Below are 18,798 nucleotides of genomic sequence, written 5' to 3'. Positions count from 1 at the left end.
ACACACACACACACAAACATGCCGGTCGATTGAAGTCACACTGCAGATGGATATATTGAGTCTCTACCCAAAGATGAAACCTCAGCATTATAGCCAAGCAGTTGGAAACTACTGGAAACTTCTGGAAACTACATGCTACAAAGAATACTTCATCTGCGTTTGTTAAAGGAAGGATCAGTAAAGAGTAACTTACTGATGGATGTCAGGATGGATTTTTCTTCCTCCATTTCTCAAGTGTAAGTACATGCGATTAAAGTTGCCTCGTTGACTCTAGCTTGCAAATGTATTTAGTTGTGATTTGTTACTTGTAACCGCGTGTACTGTATCAGGTTAACTGGCTATATTCTCTTATCGCGTGCAAAGTCACGTTAAAAACGCGACGCGTGCTGCTTTATTAACGGAGCTCCGTGGACGGGGAGTAGTGTGTGTGTCTGTGTGTGCGTGTGAGCGCGCTGTCGTCCGGAGGTGTGTGTGTTTGTGTGTGTGTGTGTGTGTGTGTGTTTGTGTGTGTGTGTGCAATATGCGTGTGTGTCTGTGAAAAGAGCAGAGTGAGAAGCTAGGAGATCCCTCAACTGTTTTTAAGTTTTTGCTCAATAAAATAGTTAGTTGTCTGTATTTTCAAGTCCATAGTCTGTATTTACATTGACCCACTGGCAGCTAAAATCCACGCCTACACTATCGAGCGTGTATGAACTGTGATTACTTTATATTGCTGATTAGCTGTTGGGCATTTCACTCTCTCACTGAAGGCAGTCGACCAATCGCAACAGACTGTCATTGGTCCAATCAGCGCAGATTAGCTTCGCGCTAAGGAGGGGTTTGGGAAGAAACGAATCACTGGACGATTCATACAGGAGTCGCTGGGGTAATTAGGTAAAAATAAATGCAGATTATAAGACCACGAAAGTGTTTTTTGACCTTGCATGCATATTAAACTGTTGTTGGAGACCCTTACAACCAAGATATGACCCTATTTCATGTATAATATGGGCTCTTTAATGGTATTACTACTTTTATCATTACCACTTTTCGGTTAACGATTCTCTTATAGATACTTTTTGTAGTGTTTTTATTTCAATGGGAAAACAACTAAACAGATTTAACATCACTTTGATTATTACGTTTTTTTTTTTTTTTTATGTAAAAAAGCAAAACCAATGATTGTAAAACAAATAAATTAACATTTTCCAGTAAAAGAATGTACGTAAAATGGTTTGTGTTCCCGTATATTTGTGGGATTTTTGCCTTCGTTCTCTCTCATTCTCTTTCTCTTTCTTCCAGCCTGTCATTTCCTTTAGGTTAGCCTTCGCGACAGCTGATTGGTCGGGAAACCAGTCAATCATCATTGGATGACGTGGCGCAGTGATATAAAAAGACGCCAGGAAGCTTTGCGTGATTAAAATTGTTTTAAAACAGAACATTACCGGTCTAAAAGAAATAGTTAGTGCCATGGTTTTGTCCTTTCTCCAGCATGCAAAAGTAACTCTTATATTTATTCAGGACTTTAAAAAGTTGATTCAGCATTTGTTTTTACTGCTGTTACTCTCTTTCACGCGCAAACAGACCGTTTGGGCGACTTATCACAATTATGGGAATTATCGGCCTGACCAATTTAAATTGGATGAATTTTTTTTTGGTTTTATGCCTTACCCAGAATATAAAAATACATAGAAACATTTAGGTTATTTACTTTAATCATTACTATTGGGATGTGAAGAGACTTTCATCCAGCACTGCAAAATATGTTTCTGAAGAAAATCACCTACTGCACCTTTAAAGAAAGAATATAGGATTGTTTTTGGATACAACAACTGTTTGACATAACAGACTCTGTGGTATTTTATTGTCTGCAATGTGGCTATAAAATTCCAAATGATTGAAATAAAAATCTAAATTATGGTAATAATAACATCTATAATTGGGCTCACTGAGTTATTATTAGAGTAATATGTGCATGATTAGTTTTGCTTCTGACCCCATTTACAAATACAGATTTACTGACATAATTTGACTTAATTTACTTCATAACACCTGTCGAGTGTAGTTTCATATCACAAAATGAAGAAGAAGAAATCATACTATTTTATAGTATTTAATTCAGTGATAGACTAGGACAATTAAAAGGATAGTTCACCTAAAAAATTACAATTGTCATGATTTACTTGTTCAAAATGTATTCAAGTTTCTTTAATCCGTTGAACACAAAAGCAGATATTCTAAAAAAGTGCTGGTTGCTGGAATCCATAGACAGCATTAATCAAAATATCTTCTTTTGTGTTCAACAGAAGGAAGAAACTCATAGGTTTAAAACCACATGGGAGAGTTAATGATGAGGTGTTTTCATATTTTCATTTTTATCTTTGAGTGAACTATGCCTTTAATGACTGCCATCTCACCTGTCAATTAACTCTTGCAGTAAAACCGGTTTAAAATACACTAGTTACACTAGCAAATACTAATGCAGATGTATTTAGAGCGGAACTATATAAATGCATGAAGGTTACTGAAGGGACTTTCCACTTAAAAGTACCCATCCCAAAAAACATAACTTAAGCCGGCAATTAAGTTTTCAGGAATATAATTGAATCAGTAATTCTAGGAAATAAGCGTGTTAGAGCATCAGTCCATTGTAGAGTACAGTTTCTGCTTTCATCTAGTAGACTAAATATTGCAAAACCAAAGTTATCACCTTTTTAATGCAACAGACCATTGTCATTCAGCACAACACATTTATGTTTAAGTAAATCATTCATATATTCCTTTATATTTTTTGTTTATTATATTTTAATATGATAAACTAAAGTCTGTTTTTGTTGTTTTTGCTCAAATATATAAACAGGATGCATTTAAGTGTGACCAAAAATGAAACTTTATCAAGCTAGATAGATAATAGATTTTTTTTTTACATCTCATACTGACAGGCATATACTGTTTAAAATTATTATTATTTTGTATTTTTTAAAATATTTTCCAAGTGATGTTATAACGATCACCAGCATTCTAGGGATTGTAGGTTGCTGGTAAACTACACACACTACATGAACTACTACTACCAGAATGCTTTGCGATAATCATCACCTGACGCAGCTGATGGTCATTTGGACACAGCTGCTGTTTATTCCCACTTATCACCAGCACTATATTTCAGTTTGTGTTCCCCTTTTGTTGTTTGTTGTTGTTTCTCTTTTTTTTTTTTTTTTTTTTTGTTGTCCGGATGTTTCCTGGTTTGTTTTGCCTTGTTTTAGTTTTGTCTTGTTTTGTTATAGTTTTTCATTAAATGCGTTTAAATGCTGTGTTTGGATCTTTACTTTGCTTTTCTTCTCTGCACTGCACACCAGACCAGATATTTAACAAAGCAAGATTTTTTTTTCGAAGTATTTTCCATTTTATTTCTTCTGAGAAAGTCTTGTTTTATAGCAAAAAAATATAATAAAATAAATAAAAAAACAAACAAATCAGTTATTAAATTAGTTATTAAAACGCATGTTTAAAATGTGCTCAATAAATATTCTCTTCATTAAACAGCCCTTATTATTTTAAAAATATTTTTTAAAACTATTTACATTTCACAGAAGGGCTAATAAATGTGTCTTCAACTGTCTAATAGCTCAAATTATTATTTCTACTCAGAAATACTGTAAATAAAATACATTTAACAGTTATATAGTTGTGAATGTGCATTAAAGAGCTAGTGCAAGACCCCAGTAGTTTTTCAAGATCGCTGAATCCAACGCAAAATCCACCAAAAGTCGCAGATTTTTGCAATCCTGCAAAATTCTAAATTAAATGCAAAAAAAACAAACATTTTTTTTAATACTCTCATTAAACATCAAATTTCAAAGAATATAATCAAATTATATTTATTTCAGTTTGCAATTAATTGTTTTACATAACTCCTATACGCAGTGCACGTGAGGTATTTGAGTGTCTCTCGAAAAATGAAGTCTCACCCGTGCCCTCACAATCATTATACATGGAAGTGGGCGGAATTGTTTTGCAACCTTTGCAGTAATCAGATGCGGATGAAGAGCAAGTGATTTACATGTGAAGTCAATGCAAAGATGCAATAAGACATTAGGGGTCTGAAAAATGTAAATAAAATGAAACAAAAAACCTAAACATGAATTTCCACAAAAAATATGAACAAATTTCAGTATTTTTGTCTTCATCTTGTATATCAAAACTTTGTCATTATTGTACAGCATGTAACTCAACAAAATGCAATTAAACAAAACTGTCATTTTGCTTATTAGTCAAAATGTAAAAATAAGCATTAGAGATGGCCGAGAGAACAGCTGTTTATCATGATGAGTACTGTACATGAAGGCTCATATTCTCTCCTGGCGTGTATTAATCCTACAGCTGTCACAGAGAGCTAATCTTAAAAAGTTCAGATTAAAGACTGACCCTCAGGACGGGATTTCTTACAGGTCGCAGGTCAGCCACTATACAGGACGTTAAGCTTAGCCTAAAAGGCCTTGAATGCAAGACAGCACCTGCTTACGAACAGAAAGCGATGAAAGGCTCAGGCTGCAGACTAAACAAGTGGAACTTCCTCTATAGGTGAAAGGGCAAATAACAAACATTTCTGGCGAGCCACGTGAGCGAGATCTTTTTTTTTCCTCTGCAGAACGGGTTCCATATGTCAATCAGACGTGTTCTTAGAACGCATTCTAATTCATAGCCGCCACGTCTTTGATCACACATTCCACAAGCAGTGCTATCTGGACATGATCTATTCTTAGAGTGTTATGAGAACAAACCGAATCCCCCCATATCTGTGCGCGCACACACCATCTGTTTGACATCAACAGAGCTTTAAAAACATACTGTTTAATTTCCCTCCATATTTTAAGGATTTTAAAACATGCTGCAACAGCCAACGCAAACTTGTTTGTTCAGGTGGGCTTTGTAGATCTTAATTACTGTACTTTGCTTATTGACGGGAAAGATTTTTATATTTTGGTAGATTTTGTATTATAGTAGAATGAGAATTGAATGCTTTTTTATTTTTTAGTCAAGACTTGATCCAATATCATTTTAAGTTCCAAAACCTAAAGGAAAATGTAGTATTGTTTGCATCAAAATAAAAAGCAGATTAATCAGAATAATTGTTTTTTCATGCTAATAATAATCAGAAATTAACAGCAAATTCAGCATATAACAATGCAATAAAGACTGGACAAATTTTCAAATGGAAAAAATAATTGCATTTTTAATGTAGAAGGCTGCCATTTTGTATCTTAACATTACAATTATAGAGTATCAGAAAGTCTGTAATCCTTATTAGTCCTGAAATGGCAATGTATCAGGCATTATAGAAAAAAAACAAATTGAAATTGCCAGTTTCCATAAAAACAAACTGTTCTTTATTCAATGGCATTATAATAATACATTGCCACATTTTTGTTTTGAAACATGCAATACTCATGTTTATTCAACAACATTTAAATGTAAATCTTTTTTGTGGTGGTTATTTTTTATATTATAAAGGATGTTTGCCAAAATAACTAAATGTCTTCCAAAAAAGTATGGAAAACTGCGGTTTTTACTTTATTTTTGATCAAGCATACATATGCAGCTTTGGTAAGGAGAAGAAACTTTGTTGCTGTCCTAAATTAAGTTGAATCAAATGAACTTTACAAGTCAGTTCAACTTACATCAATTAAACAGATTTAAAACATCAAGTAAAAATTTGCATAACTTAAAAAACAATGTTGAATTTAAAATGCCCCTATTATGGTTTCCGCTAAAGTCATTCTTCCATGGCGGGGCACCACGCCAAAATTCATCCCGCCACGGCAACATTACAGCTTCTTATTCAAAACTTTTTATTTTCTTAACAGCGGAAGATGAATCGCATTAAAACGTATTAAAAGGTAAGTGAATTATAAAAGCGCAAACATTTCTGTAACCTTAGTAGTGTTGTGTGTCATTTGTTTAACCCTTTAAGGTTACATACTGACTGACTGACTGACAGGTGCATGATGCGTGAGGCCAGCAAACACGACGTATAGCCGTTTCACTTTACTTCAGGATGCATTTATATCGCTCTGTAGGTCTATTAGAGACATTCATAAATATTCCTAGAAAATCTAATAAATGCTGGAGATATACACCCACTAAATCGCACTTCAGCAGAGTTTATTTGAGAGCGCACAAGAAGATCTGCGCGCTCTTGAAGCGGCTTATATTTGAGGGGGCGTGCAAGAAGTTTTGTACACGAGCAGAGGAAATCTGTGCGCAAGCAAAGAGATCTGCATGCGGGCTTTTACATAAATGCGATCTCGACTTCTAATACTGCGCTCAAGACATTTATCATTGAAATAATCTGTTTAAAAAAGGCCTGCCGCCACAGCTGGAAAAAATCCTAGAGGCAACACTGTCTATTATGGGTTTTTAAAAATAACCTTGCATGTGATGAGTTACAGCACTAAGTGAATGAAAACATCCAGTTGAGGTTTGAATCTGAAAGTGCATCATAATTAAAACAACTGATTCTTTAACAAAATAGTTGGCTCAGAGTTGAATGAATTAATCATGTTGGGTTTGGATCTTTTGCCTGAACACAGCAGCGTCAATACGGTACATCACCAAATATGAAGTGCCAGATCCGGTAAAACGTGAACACACCTTTCCCTTCAGACACTAGAGGAGCGCAGGGGATCATGACACGATGTTGGCGATCAGATGAAGATTCGGCTGCCGAGAATAAAAGGTTTAAGTTTATTTTCACACAAAACCACACTATAGCCAAACTAGTGCTATGTTTGCTCCTGTTATTTTTCTGATGATTTATACAATAACCTACGCTGCAACGCAGGATTCGTCGGCGGTTCGTTATTAAACGGAATGAGCAGCAGAGACTATTATGTATGGGACTTTGTCAGACTTTGACAGGGACCTTGTCAGTAACTGTTACAGTTTATATGGACCAGTTTCTTCTTCCTCCCGATCATAACTTGCAAACGCAATTTAAATGGTTGCCTAGTTTTGTGTAAAATGCAAAATATGTATTCAATTGTGTGTAGCCGCTTGTAATCGCTCCACTTGTAATAATTTATCTATTAAAGATCAGTGCTTCTGTATCGGCAACAACGTTGAAAATGCGACGCATGCTTCATCCTTTACTGATTTAAATGCCTTTCTGAACTCTCGATCCTCTGCCGTTTGATGTTCCTATGGCCACCATCAGCTGTTCCTCACACCCGGTGCATCACCTTTCAAAATAGTTAAACTTTAGCCACTGTGTGGATTAATGTTGAATGTGTGTTGTTGATATTACTTGGAGTTAGGTTTAGGAGTAGAGTTACATGCTGGTGTTTAACTGCATTGCTTTAATGCATACCTCTACTTCATAACCGTGGTGGGCATTTCTCTCCATCTCCACTCTCATCCCAGTTGACAAATCACAACAGACTGGATCATCGGACCAATCACAGCACATTAGCTCTATGCTAAGGAGAGGTTTGGGAACAAATGAATCGCTGAACAAATCATATGGGAGTCGTTGGGATAATTCTGTAAAAATAAAAGCATATTATAAGCCAATGAAAGTGTTTTTTGACCTTGCATGCATATAAGCCTGTTGTTGGAGACCCCCAAAACCAAAATATGACCTTTTATAATGCAAAATGGGGGCTCTTTAATTCTGCATGATTAACTTGATGAAAATGATTCATATTAATAAGTTAAATTAATATATTTATTAAAAACTTTGATACCCCATTGATCACATTCTGATCTAATCATTTTAGTTTCAAAATTTTTTTATTAAACAAATCTACCTGTCCTATATAAAACATTCCCAACTGAAATTTATCTGATCAACCAACAATACAGACTGATGAACTCTTAACATCATCACATTTTCATTTCTGCAGTTCTAGCAGAGATGAATTTTAAAAAGTGTCAATATTGTGGTGAATTTCAGGGTCATTTTCACTCAAATCTCTGAGGAAATATAAAATTACAACACAGATTCCAACAACAAGAAAAACGAGCACAGAATCCGTCCAAAGGTACTTTCTGTATTTGAATGCCACAGAATAGCAAAGCGTTCAGCACTGGGTGTTTGTTTACGTGGCAGTCGGCCAAGAACAAAGTTTTCTTGCAGGTGGAATAGTTTTTCCCTCACGTGTACCCGCTGACCTGCTTTCAAAATGGACCGCACCCAGACTTTGATTTGTTAATGATTCAACTTCAAACCTTATCAGCATTTCACAACAACAACAGCAGCTATGGTGGGAGGAGAGACGGGTTAAACAGTTTCTGTAAACCTTAACTGCTATCAGATGAACTCATGAGGAAATAAACCAAGTGTAGCATTATGTTTGCGGAGCACACGTGACTTCAGCAGAAAAAAATGAGGGGAAATACATTAAAGATCATCTCATCATTTACCATCATAGATCATAATAATGTGTCCTCGGGTGAATCACATCTAGCTCACACATGTAAGCTCATCACGTGTTGGCACAGGGCTTGTTTTACACTAACTATTTTTAACTGGGAAGTAGAAAAAATCATGTACATTTATTCATTATTATTAATTTAGCAAAGGCTTTTATACAAAATAACTCACAAATGAGGACACAATAAACAAAGATCAGCAATGTATATAGATGTCTCATCAAATTTAAGTCACACTAAAAATATTAGCAGTTTTCCATATTTTGTAAGTTATGAAAATGCATTCATTGTAATGTTATATTTTTGTTTCTGGTAAATGAAATACTGTGGGTTTTTAATTCATTTAATTAATTACTCTTAAAATATTGCAATTTTTTCCTTGAAATAATTCAAGTACATGTGCAAACCAATTTGAAATCAATATATAATTTAAAAAACAGACAATTGAACAAACTGAATAAAAGGCATTACTATATACACACAAACACACACTCGCTAGACTGACCCTAATAAAATATTTTTTCCATATTCCTTTTGAGCCACAATATTATAAAAACAGCTTTTTCTATTGATGTATCTTTTTGCAAAATACATCCACAAAATCATTGAGATTTTTGTCCCTCTCAAGTCAACCAGCACAAAAAAAAAAAGAAAAAGAGGGTTCTAAAACTCGATTCTGATAAGCTTATTTCAAAATTAATTAATTTATTTTTTTAGAATTTGTGGTTTTCAATTAGATAAACCCCAATTTTTCATTTAAAAATTATAATATCTTAATCAAAAGTTTACAATCTTGGAACCCAAAGTCCTGTTTCGTCTCTCATCGTCAAACAATACAAAACAAATTATGTTAAGAAATTTATCCTTAATTTAAAAAAAAAAAAAAAACACAATGTGAACTTCAAATTGTTGTGATAAAGTCAGCTTATATGCTGCAGTTGAACGTCAGTGGATCATCCCCGAGGTGCAGCCAGAATAGCCTAACAGTCAAACATCTATTCAGCACATGCTTAAAGTGGGAGGGGCAGTGAATCAGCAACATCAGCGGCGCCAATCAATCCACAATAAATTAATGGCTGCTTTTTATTTATTGAAATAACATACATTTAAGTAAAAACATTTCAATTAATAATATCAACAGCAAAATCATATTGAGGAAGTCACAGGGGTGGCCAGATTTTACATAAGGGTGGCCGTGAAAACTCTTAGCCACAGCCAACCTTGGCCACCCATGCCCAGTCCTAATTATTGCATGACATAAAAAATAAAAACAATTTTAAAAAATCACATTACTTAATGCAAACTCCAGTTTATTCCAGCCTGATGAGATAACCTAGCTATATTACATATTGCCAATTTGTATAACATTTGTATGGTTTTATTCGTATTAAAGCACGGTTTTTAAAAAGGAAGCATGCCCCTAAACCCCACCCTATCCCTTACTGGAGGATGAGCAATTCTACCTAAAATGTACGAACACAAATGTAACATACAATGGCCACTAAATCAAAAAGGAATTTTATGATTTGTCATGAGATTGCACTGCAACAGCCATATCACCCTGCAGCCCGAGAATGCTTACTCACTGAAGCTAAGAGGGCTGAGCCTGGTCAGTACAAGAGCTGCACGATTTTGGCTAAAATGAGAATCGGGATTTTTTTTGCTCAAATTAAAGATCACGATTTTCTCACGATTCTGTAGATATAAAATAAAGGTATGGTAAAAACAAACATATGGCACAACCTCGATAATAATATTATGTGTAGGTCTACTGGTTTCTATAAATAATTCTATTCTATATTAATCTATTCTTATAATAATTCTGATGTTGAATTATTATGTTTGAGATATATGCTTGCAAACTGTCATATTAGACAATTTAATTCACTGGTAAAATCAGACATTTGCCCTTATCAGATTATATTCAACAATATATAGGCTAGAGTAGTTATACTGACATTGTAAACATTTATTTTCATGCACAACTGTGAGTTCGCTATGAAAGAAAAAAACATATCAAATGCTTGCCATAATCATAACTCTAAAATGCGATATGATCATTTAAATGAGGTGCACACTTTCGGTTTCATTTTGACTGCTAAGTGCTGGTTCATACTTTGTGCGCGGCTCCCAAACGATCACTCTGTGCCACAAACTGAATATTTTTTTTACATCTGTATTACCTGTTACTCGCAACATATGCAGGTTCTGTTCACTAAAGTAGACGTGCGCGCATCTATCATTAAGTAGAGCGCGCACACCCGCCCTTAAAACCCGCCCGCAACTCACGTCACGTGTGATTTCCAGATCGCGACAACATCATTATATTAAAACAAAAATGGCATTTTTAGGTGAATTATACCTTGTAAATACAGTATGTGACTCATTCAACATCATTTGGAGGTGTCAATGTCACTGAGCAACGTGTGTGAAACAATAAAAGGCTCGTGCAGCTGCCTTTTCTTCTCTCCTGAACTTGAAAATATGATTGGCAGAATCGTAGAAATGCTGCATTAAGATTGTCAAGGGGGTCGAATCGAGATCGCGATCTTTTAACGATTAATTGTGCAGCTCTAGTCAGTACCAGATGGGAGACCACATGGAAAAAACTAGGTTGCTGTTGGAAGTGGTGTTAGAGAGGCCAGCAGGGGGCTCTCAACCTATGTGAGTCCTAATGCCCTAGTATAGTGAAGGGGACACTATGCTGTCAGTGAGCACCATCTGTCGGATGAGACATTAAACCAAGGTCCTGACTCTCTGTGTTCATTAAAAATCCCATGGCGCCCATGTCTTAAAGAGTAGGGTCCTGACCCTGATGTCCTGTTTAAACTCCCATCATAGGCCCTTGCGAACCTGGCCTCCCACAGAATTGGCTCCATCACTATCTCTCCACTCCTCCTATAGCTAGTGTGTGGCGTCGTTGTCCTGTGGCTGCCGTGGCATTATCTAAGTCGGTGGTGGTGTGGAGAGACCCATCAACCCCCCCCCTCGCGATTGTGAAGTGCTTTATGGCCATACACAATAAATGCACTATATAAATACACACTTTACAGTACTTTGGCTTTTTCCTATTATTTTTTTCCATGGCTGTATGGTCACTTGTAACTTGAGTGTGTCACTTGCATTTAATGTTTAAACTGTACAAAAACAATTACTGCATACTGGAATTTGTAATTTTTTTACAATAATTAACCGGCACACGGTGCACTTTCTATCAGTTACTTATCTACATCAGCTAAATGAGTATCAAGTCTTGCACGCTGACAAAAATAGCTTACTCCTAAGTTGTAACATAAGGTGAATAACCTCAAGCAGATCCAAGAAGTTATCCTTCACCGTACATTATCAAACAGGAGTGTGTCAACATTACAAAACTAAACCTAAAATCCTCTTATCTCCTTATCGTAAAGATATTCCTGCTGCTTTTGTTTACGTTGTTTAACAGCATCTAAAGTGCTCTGAACAAAAAACCCGGTAACCTCGTTTCACACAGGGAAAGACCTTGAGCTTGAGGTTAAATGAATGGCTTCCGTCCCGCTCTGTCCTAACACATAGAGGTGTCAGGTTTCAGGGCAGGTCCTGGTTTACAGGCCGAACAACTTCCTCCGCCCTACATTCAGACACCTGAGGGAGGGATGCGGCTCAGGACGTCCCCATGTGACAGCAGGTTCACATGCACCGGGGAGAAACGTGTTACTGTAACACCTTGTCAGAGGCCAAAGCGGTTATGTAAAGACCTGACAAACACCGCCAAGGGCACCGCAGGGAGGGGCAGCGGGATTACAGGAGCAATGTGTGTCCGGACGGGGGTTGGGAAGCGGGAATGCATCAGCTCGGGCTGTTATACTGAACTGTGCATAAAACACAAACATTACTTCTCAACTTTTTCAGAAAGAATTCAGCGATCAGAAGAGAAATCTTTTTAGTATTGATTTTCTAATGTTTATACTATTGTTCATTTACACATTTATATAATGTAAAATATAAATATATATTGGAAATATATACTATACATACACTTTTCCAACACATTTAAACAGTTTTAATAATTCATTTCTTTTGTATCTGCCATGATGACAGTACATATTTCACTAGATATTTGAGTTCAGCTAAACGTGACATTTAAAGGCTTAACTAAGTTAATTAAGGTTAACTAGGCATGATAGGTTAATTAGGCACATCAGTATGGTGACTTGGCATTTGAAGGCATGAGACGCGGAGCACAGACACTTTTGACTATTCTGGGGGTCATTAATAAAATAATAACACTAATACTGAAATGGTTACAACATTTCAGAAAAACCAAAATAACATTTCAGAAGATTTACAATGTGCTCAGCCATTTGTATCATCACATGACCTCTTTTAACAAAATCACATGAACTTTTTAATGACAGTTTCTTATGCGCATATGCAAAATCCGCATAGAAAACAAAGCTATTGGACAACAGTGGCTTGTTCTGTAGCCAATTGAAAAAAGAAAAGAAAAATAATAATAATTGTTTTCTCCAGAACAAAAATATAATAGAAAATACTGTAAACTAAAATGTGTTGGGAAATATTTGACAAAGAATACACTAACAAGCTTCGTTTCCATCCACCTATTTCTATGCGCATGTTGGAAATGCAGAAGTACAGAAAACAGAATACAGAACTAACATTTTTAAATGCATTCAAAAAGAAAAGTTATTTAAAATGATAAATCACAGATATTATTGCTGCGCTTTTAATAAAATAAATGCAGCCTAGGTGAGCAGAAGAGGCTTCTACATTTCTGATTTGCCAGTGTTGGGTGGGGTAAATTATGTGTTTTGACAATGAAATGAAGCAAACTGACGTCAACTGTAATGAGTGAGGTCAATCATGGATACAAGGCACAAGGGCCTCAAACACCCAAACACGTCCACCAAAAATATACAGCTTTCTGGACAGCCTTGAGGGTTTAATTAGCATTGTTTGTTTAGCTTTAAAACCCTTAAAACCCCTGTAAAAAAGCTGGGTTTCACCTAAATCCTTTATGTTTCCCTAACATAATTCGATTAGGTTAACTTAGAAGTTTACAAATTCAAGTGGATTGAACATAAAACTATTAGGCAGTCCCCCCAAAAAACTTAGTTATGCTTACCAGACAAATGAAAATGAAAAACAGAATAAAAATGTAGGTTTCCTATCATTTTAGATTATATAATTATTTGTTTTTAAATCTATAAATCAATTTCAGTAAACACTAGCTACTTTTTTTTTCTGGCATAGGAGGAAAAAATACTCTTAAACATAGAGCCTTAAATAATAATAATAATAATAATAATAATAATAATAATAATAATAATGAAATAATAATAATAATAATAATAATAAAATAATAATAATACTAATAAAATGATCATAATAATAATAAAATAATAATACTGATAATAATGATAATAAAAATAATGATAATAATAATAATAATAATGAGAAAAAACTAAATATATTAAATGGTGCACAGTGCATTATTCAATATTAGTTTACAAATGAATCTTACTGATAAAAATTTACATTTAAATTTGTGTGATTGCACACAATGAAAGCAAACGTCCAAAAACAAACACTTTCTTTTTCTTTTAATACTGTTGATCACATTAATCTCCACTGCAGATTTAAATGGAAAAAAAAAAATGAGATGAAAATCTGAAAGACACTAAATAAAGGTGCTATTTTTCCATTTGTTTCATGTCAGTCCAGACCGGCATGAGCGTCAGGAGAAATGACTCACTTGTTGGATGCAAATTGGAGAGACTGCATCATCTCACAAGGGAGATTCCGTTTATTTCGGTCCCGTGTGTGGAAACAATAGTACACTGCAACCAAATCTAGCATTTCATTCCCAATCATGTGGTTAGCAGGTCAGACGAATCTTCACAGACGCGACATTTCGGCCGTGACCTACATAAATAAATACCACACACGACTGCCCTTTAACTGAGAATAAACTGCAAACTCTCATAAAGCACGTGAGCCAAGGTTGCACACACTAATAAAAAAAAGATACAAAATAGAGACAAAGAAAATCCTTTTTGTTAAGTAGTAGTAATAAAATCCTGATGAATATGCATTGATCTTCCAATAGTACAAAAGGTACGAAAATATGAAAACTGGGTACACTCAAAAATATATTTATTTTAAATGCTGCTTGCTCAAATTACTTACTAAAAATGAGCAGAAACACAATTTCATCTTTTGTGGGGACAACGCAACTTTATTTTCATTTCACTTAAATTTAAGCTAACTTAAATGATTTGTGCTGGAACAACATAAATGAATTGTGTGGATTCCTGCATTTTTCAGGGTTTATGTAAAAATGGGCACAAATGATCCATATTCCTTAAATGAACATAGTCAGCTAAATGTATACATTGTCTACAAAAGTGCACTGTATTAAAGGGTTTTATCCCAGTGTAACTCTATTAGTTTGCTTCTTATCTCAAGGTTAATACAATCTTGGATCACTGAAAAAAAATTATTTAAAAAAATGATTCCTTAGATTTACTAAATTTTAAGTTAAGGGCTTGTAAACTATTTATTTGGGCTGAATTTAAACAAACAAATTAAGTTGAACATGACTAAATTTAATTTGTTTGTTTTTAAATTCAACACAAATAGTTTGCAACAATTTTGCAGACAGCATTTTTTTCAGTGGACCAGCTAGGGCTGGGCGATACGGCAAAAAAAATAATCACGATAATTTTTTTCATATCAGTCGATATCGATAACTATCCCAATAAATGTCAAATCTTTGTCTTTGTGCAGCTGATTTAACACATTTTGTGAAATGTTTTAGCTGTCTGACAATGTAAATAATAAAACAACAAACAAAAGAATCTTTATTCAGCATTTACTGTTCAAGTTTTCAACAACCAAAGACATTACCGACAAGTTATTGGATATTATTGTTCAGCATCAAAACAAAAAAGGTGAGACAAGGGTCACAGAATGTTCAGTTTTGGATTAACTGTCCTTTTAATAGTGAGTATGGTGAATTTCGGGTGAAATATGCTTTAATATATTTTATTTAGAGATGCTAATGATTACTTTATCGATTAAAGAGTTATTGACAATCAATTGATCGACCTTATCGATGACTGATTAAACATGGACATTTAAAGGTTTAGTCGTGCTTTGCGCTGAGACGCATCCACGCATTACATAATCAAGAGTGTGCAGTTTATCTCATGTAGTCACCCTCTTGACATCACATAAAAAAAACCTGTTTGCGCAGATCTTTGTTATAGCCACGGGTATTTTAACCAATTTTATCTCACAGACTGGCACTAGTAGTCCTATGCAGACTCTCATTTTAAAAATCACGCATCACGGCGAGACACGCTAGCAGCCTCTCTATTCACTCAACAAGTTTCTGAGCTCTCTCATCCTTCAGACCGAGTTTATTTACAATCAGTGCTGTGAATAGTTTATAAAGACTGTCCAGCTCATGCTGCTCAAACCGCGCTTCATGAATGAATTAAATTGAAATCGTGGAAACAGTTTATTGGATTATGTCGCTAAAGCACATACTACAGCGGACTTGTTTTAAAGCGCTTCACCTCAGATGTTATTAATTTTTCTTGTTTATGTTGTAGATAACTGACCAACAAAATATACATAAAAATTAGGTTACACATTATAAATAACGAAATTCATTGCAAAAAGATTTTTCAAAGAAAAAAATATAAAGTGTATAAATATTTTAGTTTGTGCCCGTGTTAAACAACTGCGGGTGAATGACTCTCTGCTGGATGAAAAATAAGGATTTAATTATTGATCCACTGCTTTTGTTAGCATCTGTCATATATTTGCTGCATTTTTAATATGTCCTTATTTTACAGATTATGTCTTAAGCATCCGAATTCTCCTCGGTGATGATGTCTGTTAAATATATAATGGCTGGTTATTTTACCGTCGATGAGGGACAATAATGGTATTACAAATTTCAAAGAAAATATCTTAATATTAAAAAGGAAACAAGCTTGACAACAAAAATATAAATCAATGTCGTAACCAATTCCCCTAAATAATGCAGCCTGTAGTTTACAGAAAGCATCAAGTGTTCCTTGAGATGCGTTTGAGATTGTGTTGTCTGTCATGTCTTTCGTCTTTCTTTTCAGAGTATTTTTTCTCGTAAGGCAGGCTTTCGAAAATGATGACATGAAACTCTGCTGGGTAGTTGCGCTGGTTTACCAACACTTTTTTTGTTAGCATCTTCATAAGGGTGGTGTTGTTTTAAACTATGAAACAGGTTTGTGGTGTTGCCTGTTTTTGATGACACAAGTCGACTGAAGTTTGCTCTGTCACGTTGCTTTGTGTCAGACTGCAAAAAAAATCTAAGTAGCTCCAGACTACTGATGTTTGGTGATGTTTCTTGTCAACAATGTCTGTGACTTTTTTTTACCTCATTTTTTTCTTACCCCTCCAAGTGCAACTAACACTGTATGGCTTTAAACGTGTACAACATCCGGAAGGGCAGGCTGCAAAATACCCGCGCAGCGTTACGCATAGTGCTTAAATACTATCAAACAATTATCGAACTGTCAATATCATTTTATTGAATAAAATATATATTGTGATAATTATCTTTATCGAATTATCGCCCAGCCTTAGATCCTGCCCGTATCCAGAACAGATTGTTATCGTGGCCATATTAGAATTATTGCTGGAAGATCATGTGACCAGGTGATTCTCCATTAGAATAAATTACACATTCGTTCATTCATTATCTTTTCAGCTTAGTCCCTTTGTTAATCAGGGGTTGCCACAGCAGAATGAACCGCCAATTTACCCAGTATATGTTTTACGCAGCAGATGCCCTTCTAGCTGTAACCCATCACTGGGAAACACCCTTACACTCATTCACACTCATAAACTATGGACAATTTAGCTCATCCAATTCATCTACTGTATAGCACATGTCTTTGGACTGCTGTGGGAAAACAGGAGTACCCGGAGGAAACCCACGCAAACATGGGGAGAACATGCAAACTCCACACAGAAATGCCAACTGACTCAACTGAGGCTCAGACCAGTGACCTTCTTGCTCTGAGGTGACAGCGCTACCCATTGCGCCACCGCATTGCCCTTAATTAACCTTAATATATAGTGTATAAAAAAAACTTAAGATAAATTGCACTTAATAAAAAAACATATCACTGTGTTTATAAACAAAGAGAGTGCAGCCTTAGTAAGCAGAAACGATTTCAAAAGATTAAAATTTTGCAATTGTTTCAAAGATGATCAGTTACTGTAATCACAAATAAATCTGGTATTTCTTTAATGCAAATTCATTTTACAAGCTGAAGGCAAATCCAGCAGGAATAACAGCATTTGGATTTGTTTGGAATTAGAATGTTGATAAAAGGTGGTCAAATAAATCCCTGCAGGTAGCACACATTCTCTGCCAGGAAACTAGGTTATGACAGCTGAACAAGTTCAAGGAAATGGCACAAAGAGAAAGGTGCTCTGATGGAAAGTGAGAGAGAGAGACACACACACACACACACACACACACACAAAGAAGTGCCACACGTGAAGGGAGAGTGTGTGTTGCCTTCAGGCCATGTGCTGCAGGCAAGCGTGTGTGTGTGACAGAGAGGGAGAAAGAGGCCTGTGTAAGCAAATGACTCATTTTGAAGGAGCCCCTCCACACATACACTTTCTCTGTAAACGAAAGCACGGAAAACACATTAAGCCATCACCCAAATGAGAGAATGGCAAGGAGAGAAGTGGAAAGAAAACAACACTGTTTCTCATCCCCTTCTTTCAGAGAAGGGATAGAAATAACATGTACACACACACACACACACACACACACACACACACACACACACACACACACACACACACACACACACACACACACACACACACACACACACACACAAAACACACAAACAATGTGCGCTACAGTGATCTGGGCAAAAGTTCAACATGGCTGTAAGTTCTACCATCTCAATAACAGCGTTGTCAAAGACTCCTGAATGGTCATTTTTATTTTAGCATCCATAAATTTATATTGATTAATAATTATATATACATCCATATTTCAGAACTCAACAGTTATCAGTTATTTTTAGAAAGTGCTCTGCTTTGTAAATTTTAGATCAACATTTTTACATTTTTATAATTCAGACAACAGAAATAAGTCTAAAACTACATATAAAGTTCTTTAAAAACGGATTTAATGCCATTTAACATACCATCCGGTATCTGAAAACAGTATGCAATTAAGTCAAATCTTCTAAAAGCTTGTTTACATAAAACATACTTGTGTTTTTTGCATGTCTTTTGTTTGTTTATTAGTGGAAAAAATAGCAGTCGAGAGAGCTTAATGTGCTGGAACGTAAGAAAACATCT

The sequence above is a fragment of the Danio rerio genome, chromosome 3, assembly GCF_049306965.1.
Source record: "Danio rerio strain Tuebingen ecotype United States chromosome 3, GRCz12tu, whole genome shotgun sequence".
Classification (NCBI taxonomy): domain Eukaryota; kingdom Metazoa; phylum Chordata; class Actinopteri; order Cypriniformes; family Danionidae; genus Danio; species Danio rerio.
The sequence above is the reverse complement of the archived record's forward strand: the minus strand, read 5'-3'. Positions refer to the sequence as shown.